This window comes from Gopherus evgoodei, chromosome 1 (assembly GCF_007399415.2).
Source record: "Gopherus evgoodei ecotype Sinaloan lineage chromosome 1, rGopEvg1_v1.p, whole genome shotgun sequence".
In the NCBI taxonomy this organism is placed as follows: Eukaryota; Metazoa; Chordata; order Testudines; family Testudinidae; genus Gopherus; species Gopherus evgoodei.
This window is the reverse complement of record NC_044322.1, coordinates 168,068,986-168,091,890: the sequence shown is the minus strand read 5'-3', so window position 1 is coordinate 168,091,890 and position 22,905 is coordinate 168,068,986.

Sequence of the window (22,905 nt, the reverse complement as noted above, 5' to 3'; positions counted from 1 at the left end):
GATGGAGAATAAAGAGAACAACCCCATAGGGTGAGCATACTGGGACAACATGTGGGCCAAAACAGAGCTGTGGGGGTCTTCTTCCACCACTAAGCGCAAGTTCTGTGGGTGGAAAATGAGTGGACACCACAAGGACGATCTAAACAGTCAGTAGACCACAGCCAGAAGAGAAGGCCCAGCAAAGGGACATGGGGATGCAGAAGGATCCTGGACTATTTTAAGGACACTGACTGAGACTTGAAGGGCACTCAGGAGGGATGAGGAAACTAAGGGAGGGTGCTGTGTGCAGGTGTTTGTTATTTTTTCATCAAGATGTATACCTCTGGTATTTTATCTGTGAGTAAAGTGTGTGTGTGTGTGTGTGTGTGTGTGTGTGTGTGTGTGTGTGTGTGTGTGTGTGTGTGTGTGTGTGTTTAGAAGTGCCTTTGCTAAGTCTGCAAGTTTATAGCTATAACTGACACAAAGTCCTCAAAGGGTTAAACAGTGAACTAAAGCGACCATGTGGGCTGACCTCTGGAGAGGATGTGTTTAAACTACTGGGGTGACTTTGGGATGGGGGTCAGAACTGGTGTTGGAGCCTATGGCAGCTAGTTCACATGACCCCACATCCCAAGAAGTGGCAGCAGCATTTGAACCTGTACCCTGGGAGTGTGCCAGAAAGACCATACTTAAAGCAGTAGGCATAAAAGCATATGGGATCCAAGGTTTGGATCTACTGCAGCAGCCTGGTGAACATCCACGAGAGTTGCGCAGCCAGGGCTATAACAACATGATACGAGATAATGTGGTTTTTTGTTTGGGAAACTACTCATCAGGTCAGTTCCTTGTTTTATAATTAAAATGACACATGAGTTTGTGTTGGGGGTAGGGAGAAGAGAGGTCTGGAGGGGTTAGCCATGAGAAAACTAACAGAAAAAAACAGTTACCTTCTCATAACTGTTCTTTTTCTAGATATGTTGCTCATATCCATTCCAGTTAGGTGTGTGCCCATGCATGCACAGCCGTTGGAAAGTTTTTCCTCTAGCACCACCAGTGGGGTCGGCTGTGGAGCCCCCTGGAGTGGCACCTTCATGGCACTCAATATATGATCCTGCCGACCTGGCACCTCCTCAGTTCCTTCTTGCCGGCTACTCCGACAAGAGGGGAAGGGGGCAGGTCTGGAATGTATATGAGCAACACATCTCGAAGAACAACAGTTATAAGAAGGTGAGTAACCGTTTTTTCTTCTTCAAGTGCTTGCTCATATCAATTCCAGTTAGGTGACTCCCAAGCTCTACCTCGGAGGTGGGGTCGGAGCTATGGTATGACAGACTCGAGTACTGCTCTGCCAAAAGCTGCATCATCTCTAGTGTGCTGGGTGATGGTGTAGTGAGCGTCAAAAGCGTGCATCGACGACCATGTTGCCACCCTGCAGATCTCTTGAATCGGCACCTGAGTCAGGAACACCATCGACGAGGCCTGTGCTTTTGTGAAATGAGCCATGAGAGTTGGGGCTGGAATGTTGGCTAATTCATAGCAGGTGCGCATGAGCAAGGTGATCCACAAAGATCCTCTGCAACGAGACTGGGATACCTTTCCTACGGTCTGCCACCACCACGAATATCTGGTTTGACCTTCAGAATGGCCTCATGCATTCAGTGTAAAAGATGAATGCTTGTCGAATGTCCAGAGAGTGGAGCCTCTGCTCCTTGCTGTTCGCATGAGGTTTGGGATAAAACACAGGCAGAAAGATGTCCTGGCTGGAACTGGGATACGATCTTTGGAAGGAAAGCTGGGTGAGGCCTGAGCTGCACTTTGTCTGTGAAGAAGACCTTGTATGGAGGGTCAGAAGTGAGGGCTTTGAGCTCCGAGACCCTCCTTGCTGAAGTAATGGTAATTTGAAAAGCTACCTTCCATGATAGATACAGGAGTGAGCAAGTTACCAATGGTTCAAAGGGTGGTTCCATCAGCTTGGAAAGAACCAGGTTGATGTCCCATGTAGGGATCGGCTGCCGAAGCTTCAGGCCTTTGAGGAAGTGGGCAACTATGGGGTTGGCAAAGATGGAGTGCCCGGCTGCTCCCAGGTGAAATGCAGAGATAGCTGCCAGGTGTACCTTGATGGAAGAAGCTGCAAGACCTTGCTGCTTGAGGTGTAACAGGCATTCCAGGATGAAAGGAATGGGCCCTTCAACAGTGGAGTGTGGCCCTGGGAGCACCAGAGTGCAAACTACTTTGCCACATAGGTGGCCGTAGTAGAGGGCTTGCTGCTACCAAGCAGAACTTTCCTGACCGGCTGCGAGTACGTGAGCTCCAGGGGGCTTAGCCATGAAGCTTCCAGTTTGTGAAGCGGAGAGACTGGAGCTCTGGGTGACGAAGCGACTGTGGTCCTGGATGATCAGGTCCGGTAACAGCGGCAATGTGACCAGAACGTCCATCGACAGCTTCATGAGTGTGTTGTACCAGTGCCGGCATGGCCACACCAGCGCTACTAGTATGATTGTCACCTTGTCCCTACGGATCTTGAGCAGGACTTTGTGTAGGAGCGGAAATGGCGGGAATATGTACAGCAGATGGTCCAACCATGATAGGAGGAAGGCATCCATGATGGAACCTTGGCTGTGGTTCTGGAAGGAGCAGAACTGCTGGCACTTCCTGTTGCTTTGAGTGGCAAAGAGATCAATGATGGGGAGTTCCCCACCTCTGGAAGATGTCTGCCGGATGGACCACTCGTGGTTGTGGAAGGACCTGCTGAGGTAGTCTGCCATCTCATTCTGAGATCCTGGGAGACACGTTGCTTCCAGGTGAAGGAATGGGCTATGCAAAACTCCCACAGCTGGAGGACAGTGGTGAGCTGGAGCCAGTTCCCAATGGTTCGCAAGAACCAGCTGTTAAAATTAGACGCCGGTGTAGAATTGGCTGTTAAGGGGCAGGTGGGTGGGCAAACAACTCTGGTCCACGAGCCTCATCTGGCCCGCGGGACCATCCTGTCCCCCACCTGAGCTCCCAGGAGTCCCAGCTGGGGAGGCAGAGGCTCCCCCGGCCCCTCCCCCGCACAGCGGCAGCATGCTGAGCCGCAGCTGCTGGGCAGCTGAGCTCCCGAGTCCTGCCACTTTGGGCAGCCACCAGCAAAGGGGGAGGGGGGGGCTGTGAGCTCCAGGGCCACCCAGAGAGGGGGGCAAGTGGGGCAATTTGCCCCAGGCCCCAGGCCCTGCAGGGGCCCCCAGCCCCACGAGGATGTCTCCGGGGCTGAGCTCCTCCCATTCAGAGCTGGCAGGCTGAGCAGCAGGAGCTCAGAAAAGCTCCAGTGTTTTGTCGGGTGTAAGAAAAACATCAACAGCTACCTCACAATTATTGGGGAGGAGGGGGTCAGGGGGAAGAAAGCTAGAGGGGACAGAGAGGCAGCCTAAAGAGCCAAATCTGCTTGCAAGCTTTCTAATTAAATAGTGTCACTTCCCTCCACTAGTTACTTGGGAGGTAGGCGGCCGATGGGAGAAAGTTGTATATTTTTGCAATTTAAAAAAATATAATTTCCATTATAGGGACAATGTTTTAGAATTGTTGGTTGTGAGTATTTTAATAATTATATGTTATGAGAAAAACTGTGGTCAGTGCTTTACTGAAAAATAATATGGCACTTGCTTTTTTCTATCCCGGTGGCTGTTATCCTGTACTACAGTCCTCTATCACTACTGTTTCCATTTCATAAACTAACAACACTATTCAGAAGAAGGGCGGGAGTGAGGGGGGGTAAATGTCCTTCCACTATCCTGCAGCTGCAGCCCTGCTTCACCTACTCAGAAAAATCTCTAGCCGAACTTACATCAAAACCTAAAATCGGTGTGAACGTGTAGGGTTTTGTTTTGTCCAGTGGGACATTTTAAAACATAAATTATAAGATTATTTTTCTCTTTTGTATCAGTCAATGAACTGTTCTTCACCGATCCCTGATAAGCCCCTGATCCAGTCTTCTGACCCCACAAATCGTCACGGTTTGGCTCATTAGGACTTATTTTTCCCAGGAACAAACGATTAATATTGTAATAAACATGTAAAGAAAATTTTTTTTATTGTTAAGTATGACTCCCAATGACTCAATGCATTGCCATTTCTTATGGAGAAAGGTACAAAAAAAATACAGACTGTGGAACATCCCTTAAATCAGAACTTTTTATAGGGAACCGGTTGTTAAGATTTTGGCAGCTCATCACTGCTGGAGGGCTTCCTGACATAGAGGAGAGGAATGGGCCCCACCCTGTTTGTTTATGTAAAACATCGCAGTTGTGTTGTCTGTCATGATTCCCATGCACTGACCCTGCAAGGGCACCTGGAAGGTCTGGCATGCTAGCTGCACCGCTCTCAACTTCTTGATATTGATTATGGAGCGAAAGCTTGTCCTGGGACCAGAGGCCATGTGTCTGCAGGACTCCCAGGTCAGTGCCCGAATCCAGGACTGACGCGTCTGTTACCAGGGACAGGGAAGGCTGAGGCCTGTGGAAGGGGCCCTCTTTGCACACCTCCTTCTGATTGAGCCACCAGTTGAGGGTCTGGAGGACCTGCACTTCTAGGGTGACCACAGAATCCAGTCTGTTGCATCCTGGGTGAAAAGTTGATGCAAACCACTCCTGGAGAGGTCTGAGTCGCATACTGGCATGTTGCACCACATATGTGCAAGACGCCATGTGGTTCAGCAGCCTCATGAATCCCCTTGCTATGGTAGTGGGGTACTGTCTGAGACTGCATATGATGTCTGAGATTGCCTGAAACCAGGCCTCCAGCAGGAACACCATGGCCCGAGTTGAGTCTAGCACTGCCCCGATCAACTCTATTCTTTGAGTTGGTATCAGGATCGGCTTGCTTTCATTGAGGAGGAGGCCTAGTTTGTCAAAGGTGGATTTCACCAGTCGAATCTGCTGTTCCACCTCATTCCTGGACCGCCCCCAAAGCAGCCAGTTGTCAAGATAGGGGTATACTTGCACCTGCCTTCGATGAAGGAAGGCCGCTACGATCAACATGTACTTGGTGAATACATGGTGGGAAGACTGTTGACAGGCCGAAGGGGAGGACTGTAAACTAGTAATGGTTGTGGATGACCACAAATCAGAGGAACCACCTGTGCGCTGGACGTATGGATATGTGGAAGTAAGTGTCCTCGAGGTCCAGGGCAGCATATCAGTCTCCCAGATCCAAAAACAGAATGATGGTGTTCAGGGAGACCATGCAAAACTTCAGCTTCTTCATGAAGAGATTGAGGCCTCGCTGGTCGAGAATGGGTCTGAGACTCCCTTTGGCTTTGGGGGTTAGGAAATTACAAGAATAGAACCCCTTGCCCCTTAGCTGCTGAGGAACCAACTGCACTGCCCCTGCGGCAAGGAGCATGTGCACCTCCTGGATAAGGAGTTGCTCATGAGAAGGGTCCCTGAAGAGGGATGAGTAGGAGGGGCGAGGGGTGGAGCAGAATTGGAGAGAATTTCCCACTTCTAGGTGAAGAACCCAGTGGTCCGATGTTATTTGGGACCAAGCATGGCAGAAATGGGACAGACGATTCAAGAAACAAGGGGAAGGATCTGGTGTCATGGCTGGTGCACCATCCTCGGGCACACATTCAAAGGACCTGCTCTGAGCCCGACGATAGTTTGGTCAGGCCTTGGCTCTGCCCGGGTGGGGGATGGGATGGCTTGCACCTGCCATTCCTACCCCACCTCCTATAGAAATGCTGCCTTGGCCAAGGAGGATAGGAGCATTGCTGCTGTGTTGTGGCTTAAAATGTTCGCCTTGAGTTGCTGGGGTGTGCATGCCCAACAATTTCATGGTAGTCTGGGAGTCTTTTAGGCTGTGCAGCCAAGTCTGTTTGCTCTGCAAACAGGCCTGCCCCATCAAAGGCAGGTCCTGCAGGGTCTGTTGGACCTTAGGTGGAAGCTCCAAGGCCTGCAGCCATGAGCTACGCCTCATGGTGATTCCAGAGAACAAGGTGTGCACTGCCGAGTCTGCTTCGTCCAGTGAGGCCTGTAAAGAGGTCCATGCCACTGCCTTGCCTTCCTCAACGATAGCCCCAAACTCATCCCTGGACTCTGCTAGCACCAGCTCCCTAAATTTTAGTGTATAGTTCCAGGAGTTGAAGCTGTACCTACTCAGGACTGCTGGGTGGTTGGCAGTCCTGAGTTGCAAACGCCCAGTGGAGTACACCTTGCACCTGAACAGATCCAGGCACTTGGAGTCCGTCGACTTAGGTGTGGGACCTTGCTGCTCCTGCCTCTCCCTCTTGTTCACCGCAGCCACCACTTATGAGCAAGGTTGCGGGTGGGTGTAGAGGTATTCGTACCCCTTAGAGTGAACAAAATTTTTCCTCTCCACACCTTTTGCAGTTGGAGGGATGGAGGCCAAGGTCTGCCAAAGAGTCTTTGTGTTGGCCTGGATATTTTTAATGAGGTGTAGTGCCACACTCAATGGGCCTTCTGGGGCTAGGATGTCCACCATAGGATCCTCTGACTCTACCACATCCTCAGCCTGCAGACCTACGTTTTGTGCCACCCTGCGCAACAGATCCTGGTGGGCACGGTAGTCTATGGGGTGCAGCTCTGAGGTGGAGGACCCCGTAACCTCGTCTGGGCAGGATGACAAGAAGGTTAATGGGGGAACAGGTCCTCCTGACCCTTCTGGTCCGTAGGGGCCTCCTGTCCTGCCTCCTTTTCTGGACCAACTACCTCAGAGTCTGGCCCAAGAACAGGGGTCAACTCTGGGGGAGGTAGTGTGGCCAGTGTAACCTTGGTACCCCAAGGGGTGGGGTGACTGGCCGATACCTCCGGCACTCTTGGTTCGGATACCACCAAACGGTAACCCTTGGATTGGGTGCGCTGGGCTTGGTGGTATGCCCACAGAGTCCAAAATGGCCACTGCGTTGGTCTCTGCCACTGCACAGGCCATGGACTTGCACTGACATTGGGCCTTCTATGGGCTGACCGGTGCCAGCTCCACTCTGAGTATCTAGACACCACATGCAAGTCCAAAGACGAGGACCGGGACTGAGATGGCCAGGGTGGTGCTGAGCAGAGCTGAGCTGGGGAGCAATGCTGCAACCTGGAGCAGTGCTGGGGGTAGGGTCTGTGCGGAGATGCTGACCGGTGCCAAGACGATTGGCGTCGAGATGACTGGTGCCAGGAGTGGGACCTGCTGCATGACGGGGACTGGTGCCATGAAGATCAGTGCTGTAATTGGGAGTGCTGACGCAACCCGGAGCGGTGCCGCAGGTCCAACTGGTGCTGCGAGCCACAGCAGTGTCAGGACTCTGAGCAGTATCTTGACTCCACTGGCGGTGCTGAAGGAAGAAGCATCACCAATTTGCCTAGAGATGGTGCCGCACGTTGTGGCACTGGAGGCTTGTCTTGGAGCACCAGGGACTGTGGTGCCATCATGGTGATCAAGTCCCTCACAGCCTTGAAGGTGCCCGGGGTGGACGGCAGCTCCACTTCATCAGCCACCTGGCTTGGGGAGTCCAACAGCACTGGACTTGATGGTCCTCCTTGCAGGGCTGAAGTTGATGGTGCCAGGTCCAAAGCTGTCGGTGCTGGGTGCTCCTCCCTGGGACGTGCCCCATTGGCCGGCTCCAAAAAGGTGGGTCTTAGAGTCGGAGATCCTCTCCTCCCCTGCTCCTGGTGCAACTTCTGTAGTGCTGGGGAATGGGACTGATGCCAGGCCATTCCCACCAGTTTTGGCCCCGGGGAGCGGCGGTGCCATGGGTCTCTGTGCCCAGAGTCCTTCCAGGGTGCTGCTTCTGCTATGGATGCCAGAGTCCTGTGCATCAATTAACTCGGTGCCAGGTCTTGCCGTGCCAAGTCAGGTTGTAGTTTCAAAGCCACCTCCATAAGGAGCTGCTTTAAACAGAAGTCCTGCTCCTTTTTTGCTCTAGGGTGAAACCCTTTACAAATCCTGCACATGTCCATTTGGTGCCTCCCCCAGACACTTTAGACAAGCATTGTGGGCGTCGCCTGTTGGCATGGGCTTATTGCAAGATTTGTAGGGTTTGAACCCTTGGGACTTAGGCATGCCCCGAGTCCCCAAGGGGGAATATGTGGTGGGAATGGAGGGGAAAACCCCCTTCCCAACAGCTAACAGTAGTGACTACAGTAAAACTAAAACTAAACTAAAATTAATGCTAAACTACACTAAACTGAAAGGTTAGGGGAAATGAGGAGAACTTGCTAAGCAAGCCGCCACAGTTCCAACGACCGTCACAGGTGGGAAGAAGGAACTGAGGAGGCGCCGGGTTGGCAGGATCATATATTGGGCGTCATGAAGGCACCAATCCCGGGGGCTCCACAGCCGACTCAACATGTGCTGCTAGGAGAAAATCTTTCCGATGACTGTACAAGTGGCGTGCACACACCTACCTGGAATCGATATGAGCAAGCACTCGAAGAAGAAAAAGTGGATTTTCAGAACAGATTTGAGGAAGAGTGAGGCTGCCATGCACAAAACATTAACCAAAACAATCAAAAGCTGGACCAAAGCTCAGCAGCTCTCAGTTGGAGAGGTGAAACTCAACCCACTCTACCACTGCTTTAGAAATCTGGACATCATCAAAAAGCATGCTCATGGATTTTTCAAGCTGATGCAAGTGCACCTTTGGGTGTTTTGTTTTTTTAAATCTTTCCAATTGCTGTGACCCCACAAGTTTATTTGTGCATGAGTGTGCATGTGTGTTTTCATTCTTTTGCATCAGACCTCAATTAACACAAGAGGTGGAGAAATTATTAGAAAGAGCGCTCCACTCACATGTGGCTATCTGCGACCCAGAGCAGCAAAGATAGACAATTACAAATGCAAACACACCCAGCCACATTTCTACCAAGGAGACTGATTAGCAGCCCAGGAGGAATATGGCCTAACTATCTTCAACAGGATGACTCAATATGGATCACTTCTGCTGAATAGAGCATTTGGAAAGAATTTGCTTCCTTTCCTATGGGTTTACTACCTTCCAAGTCAAGCAACACACCTGATTAGACTGGAATGTTGAGTGCAAGTTCTGATTCTAAAGGCAGCTCCAGTTACTCAGTCTTTACACTTACCCAAAGGACTTGGTCAGTACTTGAATAGGGACCCTCTTGCGTCTAACAGCCAAACCGGACAGTCTCTACGTAAAAGAATAAATGGACACAAATCAGACGTCAAGAATTATAACATTCAAAAACCAGCTGGAGAACACTTCAACCTCCCTGGTCACACGATTACAGACCTAAAAGTCGCAATATTACAACAAAAAAATGTCAAAAACAGACTCGAATGAGAGACTGCTGAATTTGAATTAATTTGCTAAATGGACACTATTAAATGAGGCTTAAATAAAGACTGGGATTGGATGGGTCATTACACAAACTAAAACTATTTCCCCATGTTTATTCCTCCCCCTCCCCCGCCCACACACACTGTTCCTCACAACTTCTTGTCAACTGCTGCAAATGGACCATTTTGATTACCACTACAAAAAGTTTTTTTCTCTCCTGCTGATAATAGCTCACCTTAACTGATCACTCTCATTAGAGTGTGTATGGTAACGCCCATTGTTTCACGTTCTCTGTGTGTGTATATATATCTTCTTACTGTATTTTCCACTACATGAATCCAATGAAGTGGGCTGTAGCCCACAAAAGCTTATGCTCAAATAGGTTTGTTAGTCTAGTATTCCTGTTCTTTTAACAGTTCTCTGTAATAGATAAAGCAACAGCTATTGCTCCTAGAATTTAGCAGCTTCATTATGATAGGAAATTTATGTAGCTACGGGACCTAAATCCTATGTATTTTGGGTGATGTTTACACAGACCCTTTAAAAAAGATGAATTCTGATAGCACACAAATCTAAGAAAGTAAATATTAAATAAACCTCCTCCAAGGCTTCCTAATTCCTTTTCAAGTATGAAGCTTCATAAGCTTATCCCCTCTTTCTGATCAGTATTGTACTGCTTTCAGAAATGCTATGCTGTCCTGACATAACTTGGATATTTACTTATGTAAGGACTATAGAGAAGTAATCAAAAAACAACTCTAGTTTTAGGGAGACATTGACTTGCAAGGATTCTGGCTTAAATCGAGGGCCTTTACAGGGAGGCGTGTTACTCATAGCTGGGAAGAAGACTACAGCAAGTCCCAGAAATTGGTGGTTTGAAAAATGAAGAAAACAATTTAAGTGTGAGCAATGAGGAGCCTATTGTTAATCCTACAGTCCTATACTTAATTGTCTGAAGTCACTGTGTCCCAAGATATTTTTAAATACATATTTTGTGGGTAGATATTTTAGTCCTGTAAGGAATAGACTCATTCAGAGCATATTCAAGATTTGCCATCCAACCAGAAATGTTAATTATTCAGTGGTTAATGGTGAATAGTGTCATTCAAAAATTAGGTTGTGAGCTTCATTTTCTAAACAGAAGACTAATTCTGTCAGAAAATACTAGATTACAGGCTATCTGTAAAATCATTAACAGGCAAGTCTTTGTGACTCCTACCTCAGCCTATTTCTCTCTCTAAAGAGGGGGAAATCATTTTTGTTTGTCAGACCATAGACATTTTTTTCTTTGACACACAGATTTAATGTGTGCTTAATACATTTTGTTGCTTCTGTAATATCTTATACATTTGGAGCAAAATATAGTGGTGAGTCTCATTTTACTTTAATGATTAGATAAATCTTTATTATGTCTGTTAATGTTCCTTAGAGAAGCCATCAAAGGAATAATAGTGCACCCTGCGTAAGGAACTTCCAGGGTTAATATTAGATGAGATTCCAGGGGATTCTCCTTTGTGGCTCGGTCATAATAGTACTGGAATCTAAATGGTATTCATTAACCTTGCATCTCCTGCCTAGTTAGTAACAAAACAGGGGAGTTGGCAATCCCCAGATAAGCCAAGCAAACCATCATTGAGAAAAGAAGGCAAGAAAAGCAGTGCTGTATAGAATGAACCTGAGTCACGAACAAACAGAATAATTTACTGAGAAAAAAGAAATCCTCATTAACTCTGCTAAGAAGAAATCTCTTATGGAATTTTTGAAGTTGAAATGAAAACAGCTCTGGAAATAAATGTTAAATAACTCACACAGTTATCAGTTTGGATTTGGCTGAAAGTTTGACAAGCTAATATCTACAGTCAAAAGAAGGTCAACTGTACAATCTACTTCAGGGAATGGCGACAGGAAGGTTGTGAGACTTGTAAAGGGGAATAATTAGATGGTGGAATATGCCCCCTTGTGTTCCAACTAAGAAATAACAGGACTGGTAAGAATTGCCAAGAAGAAAATTTACATTATGCGTGAGATCTTGAAGTCAGTGCCCAGTTAAGGGCAGGTTAGAGACCTTCTCAGATCAGAGGTGCTGGTCTCAAGAAGTCTGAAAAACCACAGGTACATTAGCCAATAAGCTAGATATTGAGTTGGTCACACTGTTAACAAGTTAAAACATTAGGGTTAAGATTTTTTAAAACGGTTGCCTGAAGTTAGGCTCTAACATGAATATTTAGGCACCTATATAAGTGACCTCATTTTCAGAAGTGTTAAGTACATAGCAACTCCCCTGGACTTAATTTGGAGTTGCTGGGTTCTCAGTACCTCTGAAAATCAGGCTCTGTATTCAGATGCCTAAATATGGATTTCAGATCCTAACTGTAAGCATCCATTATTTAAAATCATGACCTCAGAGAAGAAACCTGAAAAGGATTATTTAGAGTTCAAAAAGAAAAAAAAAGGGGGGGGGAGGACCCTATAACTCTAGAGCCAAAGATAGTATCTAGATTAGAAAACCTTCAATGCACCAAGAACCTGAACATCCACAACATTTGAGCACCTAACCTACATAGATTTTAAGGGCAGAAAGGACCATTGTGATCGTCTTGTCTGACTTTCTACATAACACAGACCATATTAGTCCCTGAATTAGTTCCCTCTTGAAATCGAACAGCTGTGGTTGAACTAGAGGATATCTTTTAGCTAAACGTGAGATTTTGATTGTAAAATTTTCAGTGATGGAGATTCCATAGTCCTTAGTAAATTGTTTCAAAGGTTAATTGCCTTGTTAAAAAAATCACCTATTTTTAGGCTGTATTTCCTTATCTTCAACTTCCAGCCATTGGCTCTTGTTATATCTTTGTCTGCTAGACTGAAGAGCCCTCTATTATCAAATTTTTGTTCCCCAATAGGTACTTATAAACTGTGATCAAGTCTCTCTCTTAACCTTCTCTTTTACAGGCAACACGTGGGGTGAAGGGAGGGAAATGGAGGGTCAAGTGCCCCCCTCCCCCCTATGGCCTGCCAGAATTGGGGAGAGAGAGAGGCTCTGTCCTTGTGTCCCTGTGCTTCCCCCAACATATTAGTCAGTCTCCCTGGCTGCCAGGCAAGGACAGGACAGAACCAGTTCTGCTTGAAAGAGCCTGGCTGGGAGGCAGTGGAGGCCTGCTCCCTGCCCGGGCTTGGCTGCAGGGGACAGGAGCTGAGCCTGCCAGGGGAAGAGGTGGCTCTGGCTTGCTTGGCCCCTGTCCCCAGCAACAGGACCTGGGCAGGGTGCAGCCCACTGCCACACCAGCTGCCAGGGATATGGGCTGAGTGAGCCAGAAACATGAGGGGGGAGAGGGAAGGAAGGGAAAGGGCTCCAGCTCACTCGGCCCCTGTCTCTGGCAGCTGGGGCAGCAGCAGGATGCTCCCCACCCAGGGGACAAGCAAGGTGGAGCCCCTCCTACCTCTGCTGGTATGCTCGGCCCCTGTCCCCTGCAGCCAAGTCACTGCTGCCACCCCCCCGACAGGCTCTCTCAGGCAGAAGCAGCTCCATCCTACTCCCTGCCCAGCTGCCAGGGATGGTGGGGAGGCAGGTGCAAGGAGAGAAGGACAGGCACATACCCTCTTGCAGGTAACATGGGGTGGGAAGAGCGTGGAGGCCCTAGGCTGGACAGGGTCACTGGTTTGGTGGGGGGGTCATTGGTCAGGGGAGACACTTGGGGTGGTCACATGTCCTCCCCTTTAGATTGTGCCCCCCCCCACAGGATGGGGAGGCACAAGTCATCCATGTATCTGATAGACTGAGTTCCTTACATCTTTCACTATAAGACATGTTTTCCAATTCTTTAATCATTCTTGTGATTCTTTTCCAATTCCTCTCTAATTTTTCAACATACTTCTTGAATTGTGGGCACCAGAACAGGACATGATATTCCAGTAGCGGTCCCACCTCTCTGCTCTCACTCAATATTCCCATTTATACATCCAAAGGTTGCAGTAGCTGTTCAGGCAACAGTGTTGCACTGGGAGTTCATGTTCAGCTGATTATGCACTATGATAGCAAAGTCTTTTTTAAGAGTCACTGCTTCAAGATGTTAAATCTGAGTTGCTAATTGTTTAAGGTTACAAAAGCTTAATAAAACAACACGTTACTTGGAAGGTTTTGAGCTGCCCTCCCATTTTTTACTGAACATTTTTCCTGTCCTTCCTATGAGCCTAATCCAAAGCCCATTGAAGTCAGTGGAAAAACTCCCATTAATTTCAGTGTGAATCAGGCCCTTCTGAGGCAATGTGGATGTTTGTTGACCCTTAGGCTATCTATGTTACAGGCTAAGGGTGCAATTCGCCTGCTCGCATAAACATATATTTGCGGTAGCTCAAGGAAAGCTAGCACAAATCTAAATAGTAGTGTAGCCACAGTAGCACAGGCAGCAGCAGCACAGCGTAGCCATGCTGAGTAGAAACACTCTTGAAACCAGTGGGTATGTACACGGCCTGTCTAAATCATGCCACTTCTGCCCATGCTACCATAGCTACACTACTGTTAACACCCACACTATCTCTCATCAAACTAGGGGATCACAGTCCTAGCCCATAGTGTTGATGAAGCCTTAGACCAGACGTAGGCAAACTATGGCTCACGGGCCACAGCTGGCCCTCAGGACCGTCCTGCCTGGCCCCTGAGCTCCTGGCCAGAAAGCCTAGTCCCTGGCCCCTCCCCCGCAGCCATGCCACCACGCGGGCTGCACTCTGGCCTGCCACTCCTGCTGGGCAGCATGGGGAGTGCAGCTGGCTCTCTCTGGGTGTCGCAGCTGCGAGCTCCTGCTGCTGGTAAGGGGGTGGGGAGCTGGGGGAGTTGTGTAAGGGGGCGGGAGGTCCTGGGGGGCAGTCAGGGAGGAGGGGACAGTTGGATGGGGAAGAGGTTCCGGGGGGTGTCAGGGGATGGGGAACAGGGAGCGTTGGGAGTGGGAGTCCTGGGGGGCCAGTCAGGGGGCAGGGATGTGGATATGGGTTGGGACGGCAGTCAGAGGACAGGGAACGGGAGGGTTGGATAAGGGAGTGGGATCCCAGGGGGCAGTTGGGGCAGGGGGTCCCAGGAGAGGATGGTCAGGGGATGAGGAGCAGAGGGAGGTTGGATAGGGGGGTGGAAGTCCCGGGGGGGGGCTTTCAGGGGGCAGGGGTGTGGATAGGGGTCAGGGCAGTCAGGGGACAGGGAGCAGGGGGTTTGGCTGGGGGGAAGGGGTCCCAGAAGGGGGCAGTTAGGGGACAAGGAATGGGATGGGGGTTGGATGGGTTGGGAGTTCTGAGAGGGGCAGTCAAGGGGTGGGAAGTGGGAGGGGGCAGATTGGGGGAGGGGCCAGGCTGTTTGGAGAGGCACAGCCTTCCCTACTTGGCCCTCCATACAGTTGCACAACCCCGATGTGGCCCTCGGGCCAAAACGTTTGCCAACCCCTGCCTTAGACTCAGCTCACATCATTTAAATCTTGTATATCACAGGTTAACCAACAGGAGGAGCACTTCAGTATCTAATTCTCACACGTTAAATTCTTTATCTGACGACAAAGTAGGACAGCAAATGATTTCAAAATGTCTAATGCCAAGCAGCTACACTCCTGGAGCCGAGTCATGTTGGTGTTACACAGCTAATGTGCAGTCCCTTTTCAGCAGTCTGGCCACGGAAAAGCCAATTTTAAGGACAAATGCTCTTTTCAAAACACATTTAATAGTCTTTTATAAGTTGAACCTTTCACTTAGTGCACTGAGAGAAATGGATAGAATTTTCTCTTGGTTACCAAAGATTTGTAACAAATCTCCTGTCTCCCTAGCAAAAGAACTTGCTCTGGTAGTGTAGCAGGGGACACAGAGTTTGTACACTGTTGGAGAAGGGAAACAATGGGCTCTTTCCCCACTTCTACCCCTGAAGCTTTCCTGTTATAAAATTATACAGGTTTGATCTCCTGGGAGACTTGGCTGAGCCTGGAGTTCTTGTTAATTTAAAAGAAATTAAAAGAGCTGATTGCATTGCTGTGCTTATGTACAAATTCATTACTCTGCTCCAGTCCTCTCAACACACTAACAAGCCAGTGGATAACAGATATGGGGAAAAAATTGCCCAAGATGGGTTAAGCCATTCTCAAAGTGTGTAAAACCATCCCTGCTTCCACAAACTCTGTTAATGAATTTATTTTCAATGAAAAGGTTACACAAAAATCCTACTGGGTTGTGGGCCATTTTTTTTCTGCTGATTGCTTCAGTATGAAGTTTTCCAATTGTTTCATTTTATTTTATCTTTCTCATTTCTTTTCGACTATAGAATGTATTCTCCTGTGATTCTGTTTTTCCTCTGAAATCTGTTGGCTGAGATTTTCAAAGGAACATAAACCTTTGTCTACATGAGGAAATTGACTGGCATAGCTATTGCGGTATAACCTATTCTGCAGTAGCTATTCCAGAATAGTTCCTGGTGTGGACATTCTATTCCAGAATAAAAGACTCTTTCATTCAATAATCGTTACTCCACTTTGTGCGCTTATTCAGCATTAACTACACCGGTCAAGTTCCCTGTGTAGACTAGGCCTTAGGGCAGAGGTCCCCAAACCGTGGGGCACACCCCCTTAGGAGAAGCATGGAGGACTATTTGAGGGGGTGCAGTGGAGCCTGGGCCAGCCCCATAGAGGGCAAAGAGGCAGTGTCACCCACCCCTGCTCCACTCCCACACTGGCCCCGCTCCCAGCCCTACCCCCAGACAGTACTGCCTCCAGCCTTGGCCCCTGGCCATGGCTCCGTTCCTGGCCCCAGGCCCAGACTCACCTCTGCCTTGGCCCCTTTACCACTGTCTGTCTCCCCTAACCCCCTGAAACCCCCGGCCTACTCTCAGCCCTGGCTTCAAGGGGGGTGCAGACAGGGGCAAGGCGGGGCACACACAACACTGAAGTTTGAGGACCACTGCCTTAGGGAATTACCTGCTTAACTTTCATTGGAATTCAAAAGGATTTAAAGTGCCTACCGCTTTCACATGCCTTTCAGAATTCCAGCCTGTATTTTCTGTTGTTCCCACACCGTTTGTTCCCCCTCTTGTTCTTCTCTTTTCATATACTGTGTACTAATTTTCTTTCCTTTACCTTACACTGCTTTGTCCCCTCTGTTCTGGCAAACTTCTTGCTGTGCAGGCCCTTCCTTTTCATGACAGGTTGTATAAGTCTTGTTAGAAAAAAAATACCCACGCATTGGGACCTTCTAGGCTAATGTCACCAAGGGTTCAGTGAAACTGCTGGGCATCAGTGGGAATTTTTTCTCTGAACTTCCTTAGTGCCCCTTTTTTCATCCAAATGTTTACCCCACCCCTCTTTTTTTCTACTCTCTCTGGGTGTAGTCCTAGCCCCACTGAAGTCAGTGGGAGTTGTGCCATTGACTTCAAGGGGACCAGGATTCACCCTCTTTTCCTATTTTATTCCTCTCCTGTCCCCTCATGTTATTTCCTTGAACCCAGGATTTCCCCCCACCCCTTCTCTTAATCTTGGCACAACAGTTGCACTGGTAGGACCACTACTATTGCTGGCTCCTGGAATTCCATTCTGCTGCATCTCCACTACCTGCTAATTATAGAACTCTTGTTGCACAACCAGCTGTGACTGTTCTTTCTGATCCCATTCAAAACCCAACACATATCCAAGAATGTTTGTTGCTTGCTTGTATCCAGCTCAATCTCTTTCTTGCTATTAATATGCTGAAACAAGGTCTATTCCAGACAAGAGAGTCTACATCTAATGTTGAGAAGGTCAACTTTTAAATCTTTCATGCCTGAAGCCAAGAGCTAAAACTATTTCAATTATTAGCCAAGAACCACTTTTTTGGGTACTGCCTATTTTGGGCAGACATTCAAAGGGCAGGTTATGAGGCTGTAGCAAAAATAACTTTGGCAGTTTAAAAAACAATGATAATGAGGTCATCTTCAGTGGCCCCATTAGGCTGACCTTGAAATCTTTACGAGAACAAAAAGATTCAGTCCTAATTGTAAGTGCAGTCCATGACAGATAATTATGACCCTAGCTACATCACAGTCAAAGCTATCAGTTGCTGCTACTATTCTTCAGGATATTTAGCTATACTTGGCAGATTGTCTGAATTTGTATTAATGCCTTTTGAAGCAAAATTCATACAGGCACTTAGGTCAAACATGGGTTATAGGAAGATAAATCATTCATTTTAAAAACACTGCTTCACTGATTACCTTGACTTTGTCTACACTAGTGTTTTTCTAAAAATCTCATGGCCAATTAGACAGCTTAGCCAGAGGCATCCTCCAGACCTTCTCTGCACAGAAGTAAAGACTATGGTGGTTAACATGCCAGAAGATGCACCATACTAATTATCCTATTGGCACACCACCATTGCAGTCGCAATGGGGGCAGGGTGATAGTAAGAATTTAAAAAAAAAAAAAAACAACAGCTAGAGCTTTAAAGATGCCAACACTACAGTCAACACTTGGGGAATAGTGGCAGCTACTTGAATAATGAACAAGTCAGGAAGGGAACGATAGGACAAACCTGACCACCTCAGAGTGAGAGAGTGTTTGCTGTGGATCTGGGCAAATTAGTATTTCTTTCCCACAAAACTGCTGCTCCAAAATTTGTTAAAGTATGGTGATAAGAAAATGTTCAAAATCTGCTTTAGGAGTCATCTGCTTGGTAATTGCACTTTTTATTGTAATATAAATTCTCCTTTCTATTCCTCCAAGGTGTTTAGAGCATCAACCTCATCTAAGCTAATGTGTGCTTCTCTTTCTTGCATAAGCGCATTGAGTTTTAAGCATGTGACATCTTATACACATCTATCACTATTTCCTAGTGAATATTAATACTCTATTTATTCAAAAACAATGAAGATGTGATAATCTACCCATTACTTATCTTCTTTATGCAGCTAACATCATGGGTATAGTTTGGGGGGAAAGTGGGGAGAGGTGTTGCCCCCCACAACAGGGCCTGCTTTATGGGTGGGTGCTATGGTTACGGAGGCAAGACTCAGTGCCCTTTACTTAATGCAACAGGACATGCCCCTGCCAGCAGCCCACCTGACCCCCAACTTCCTCCTCTTTGCCCCCTAGCAGCCTGGGGTGCTGGCTGTTTGGCAATCCAGAGTGGAGCCCACACAGGGAAGCAGCAGCCTGGCATGCAGCATCTCTGGCATGAAATACCGCAGCAGGCCTGGGAAGCACCAGAAAAAAAGGCAGTAGTAAGTCCAGCTGCAGCAGCTGGTGCCAGAGCAGCTGTAGCTCCCACACTCCGGTCTCATAGACTTTAAAGTCAAAAGGGTCCATCATGATCATCTAGTCTGACCTCATGCACATTGCAGGTCACAGAACCTCACTCACACCTGAAACAGATCTCTAAAGCATGATTTGAGGACATCAGTAACTCAGCCAGAGGTTAAAGACTTCAAGTTACATAGAATTCACCATTTAAGCTAGTTTAAGCCTGCAAGTGACTTGTGCCCCATGCTGCAAAGGAAAGAAAAATACTTGCATGGTCTCAGCTAATCTGACCACAGGGAAAAATTCCTTCCCAACCCCAAATATGGCAATCAGTTAGACTAGGGGTTCTCAAACTGGGGGGTCAGGATGCCTCAGTGGGTCACAAGATTATTACATGGGGGGGTCGCAAGCTGTCAGCCTCCACCTCAAACCCTCCTTTGCCTTCAGCATTTACAATGGTGTTAAATATATAAAAAAGTGTTTTTAATTGGGGGGGGTCACACTCAGAGGCTTGCTATGTGAAAGGGGTCAGCAGTACAGAAGTTTGAGAACCATTGACTTAGACCCTGAACACATGGGCAAGACCCACCAGGCAATTACCTTGGAAAGAATTATCTGTAGTAACTGAGAGCACTCCCTATGTACTGTCCCATCTCCAGCAGTTGGGGATTTTTGCTAGTGGCAGTCACAGATGAGCCACTTGCCATGAGACCATTCCCTCCAAAAACTTATCAAGCTCAGTTTTGAAGCCAGTTAGGTTTTTGACTCCATTGCTCCCCTTTGAAAGGCTGTTTCAGAACTTCACTTCTATGATGGTTGGAAACCTTTGTCTAATTTCAAGCCTAAACTTGATGTTTATAGCCATAGCGGACAACGGCAGCAGGGAATCTCCTGCTAAACCAGCCCATGTCCTGCCACCATCAACTAATGCACAGCCCATCACAGACACAGGAGCACCCACCACTCCAGCCGGGAAGGAGAAAGCCAGCAATCCAGGGGAACTGGCTTCAGCATGTGCAAGATGTGCTGTGTCTATGTGTACAGATATTCAAACATGTTGCTGGGTCAGCCCCCCTCTCTCACTTTGCATTTCTCGTGCCAACAGGGACACACTAATACATGCACATGCATTAGACACAAACATACACAGTTCCACTCCCTCCTGTCTTGGCCTGGCAAGCTGCACCCACATAACCAAAAAGGGTCCTTGTGTGAGACATCAACAAACTTTGGGACAGGCGCCTGGCTCTGCAGACCAGCGGTGACTGCACTGCAGGCCCAGCACTGCAAGCCTCAGAGAAACACCAAATTTGACCCCCACAGGCAGCCCCGTTGGCCTGGCTGGAGCTGTCCTCCCCAAATATAGAAGTCAAACTACACCTCTGGTCAACATCTTCCCCAGCTTCATTTCTTTCTGGTAGTGGATTTTACTACCTGTATTCCAGACCAGATCACTTTCTGAGACTGAGATCTCAATATGTAATCCTTCTATCCTCTGAAGTTTTTCTTTTGACATATCTACTTTTAGATGCATATACTCAAAAGATGAACTACAAAATAAAACATGCCCAAGCTGAAATCATTCACGTCAATTGTACAGTTTTCAAGGCTGACCAAGCATAAATGACAATCATAGACATGTTAGGATGATCTCTTGAGGTCCTTCCAGCAAGTCCAGCCCACTGGAGAGGCAGGACCAAGTACACCTCTACCTTGATACAACGCTGTCCTTGGGAGCCAAAAAAATCTTACCGCATTATAGGTGAAACTGTGTTATATTGAATTTGCTTCGATCCACCGAAGTGCGCCGCCGTGCCCCCCCCCCCCACAGAGCACTGCTTTACTGCATTATATCCAAATTTGTGTTATATTGGGTCGCGTTATATAGGGGTAGAGGTGTATACCTAGGCCATCCCTGACACGTTCTCATGAGCACATAGGATAAGTGCAAGAAATTTAGAATAGCAAATTTTGAATGTGACCCACTTCATAAAGCTGAGCTTACTTTTGTTTTAGGAAATTGAATAGATGTCAGTTTATCCTGGGTTCAAGGAGAGAAACTGAGGAGTCAGGAGAGAACTAAAACAATGTTGCCCAATAACACATACTGCCTATCAAGCAAGCAGCAATGCCATAATTTCATAGAGACAACATACCATGATTCACAGTATATTGAAAGCGATAGCTTTAACTTTTAAATAGAAACACATGTGGGTCTTAACTCATGAACATTCAAAATCTTCAATATTGTAGTTGTATTTACTAAAACAGTTTTACATCTAAACAGAACAATGTCTTTGGACATTACCTTTAATCTGGCTGTTGCATTAACTAATTAACTGAAGATGGAGTTTACTAGTTGATCGTTGTGATAAATATGTACTTTCAACCACAGAGAATACTATATATACACATACCCATAGCAGATCTGAATCTAGGCTGTTAGTTGTACACGTCAGCAGAACAGCAGCTGGCTACACTGACACTTACTGGAAAAGCTACCTCAATAAAGTCTGATTAAGTTAGTGGGTCTAGATCTCTTGCCTTTTGAGTCCATGCTCGCTCTTCTCCCATAAGCCCTGAAATTTTAGTGGTTTGCCAAGGAAGAATCTTTAGAAGCAGTTGCTTCAGAAGTGCAAGCAGAAAAGGCCAAAGGGAGCAACTTTTTTAAGATGGGTGTTCTGGATTTTCAGTCCCAGCCACTCCAGGGTCTGAAGGACACATTGACCTTTCTAGAAGTAACTTCAGGTGAAATTGTCTAGCCTTTTGGGTTCCCTTTGAGGACACTTTACAGAAGTGCCCCTCACTATAACAAAATCTGGCTAAACTTCTGAAGGCCGTATATTCAACTTGTGGCATTTCTTTTGTCTGTATATAATGTGATAAATCTTGAATGGACAAATCCAGTCAATTCCAACATTTTAGGGAATGTACTAGTCTAGGCATCAATGGCTGGAATCCTGATGATTTTGGGGGAAAAATAAATCAGAAAACCAGGAGAAAAATGGGAGACACCTGAAGCGCCTGCTGTCTATTTAGCATAACCATAGCTTCAAGCACCTCTGCAATTCTCTATAGATCAAACTGATGGCACCCATTAATGTCTTCCAGCATAACAATACTGCATCTCACCTCTGCTCATCCTCCCAATAATTAAGTTTGTGAAGTTGTCACGATACTCATCTCCCACATAAAAAATTGTGGGGAGGACACAGGGAGAAAATTCTGGTCCCAGTTATATGGGGAATAGGTACACAGAACCCTTGGCAAGAGGGCAACTGGAGGGTGGCACACAGGACATTTGTGGGGTGGAATGCAAGGAGCCCCAGGTATAGAATAAACTCGGCCTAAAGAAGCTACAAAGTGTGCAGCCTCCTCACAGGCATCTGGTATGTCCATCATTAAGATGCATTGCTGCCTTACATAAAGGGCAATTTTTGAAGCCTAGAGATTTGTGAAGTCTCACAGGCAAAGAGAAACAGTTTCTTCTTAAAAGTAGAAAGTAAATACTTGAAATATCTAAAGCTAGCAGTTAGGTATCTAGGTTTAGAACTATTTACAATACAATGAGTAGACCAGACAGAGAGGGAAAAAAATCCTCAGACACTGCAAGTTCTGACTCATAACCACTGGCAGTGAGCAGGAACTGAGGGGCAGTTTGGGTGGTCTGACCTTTTATGCCATCAGGTATGAGGGACAAAGACACTCAGGCCACAAGTGTGGCCCAAAGAATCCAGAGTGAATTGGACACATGCTCACTAACGGTGGAACACAAATAGAAAAGCACTTGAAGCAGCATCTAAATATTATCTGACCACAAGACAAGTTCAACTTCAGTAAAGTAACACTGAGGAGGGACAAAAATAATCACTATGGGGCCATGACAGTTGATTACTCAAGAAGAGTATTTAAAAGGGTACGAGGAAAAGTAAAAAACTGTGGTCAGAAGATGATAAAAAAAATCTTACATGGCTAATGCTGAAGGAAAATAAATTTCACTCACGTTTGGAGAAGTTGTATAGCAATTCCTACTAGTGAAATAATTTCAGTGAAGCAATTAATTTGAGTTGCACCTTATGCAATGCAGCCACAAATTAGCTATAGCCCAATTATAATCTATACACTCAATCTATCAGAGAGCCTTTTGCAAATAAATTGATGTTCATTGTTTATTTGAAAGAGAAATAGACAAATGGAAATAAATAGCATGATTTGATTTCACTGACTGGTTATGAATAGAGCGTGCCGCTGCCTGCTGACAAATCTGTGTTAACTACCACAGCCTAGGTTATACTTGGAACAAAAAAAAGTTGTACAGTTTGACAATTTGCACAAAGTTTCAAAGGACAAAAAGTGCACCAAGTCCTGAAGTAAGAAAGCCAGCAAATCACTGATGTAATTTCTTTTTTAGTTTTA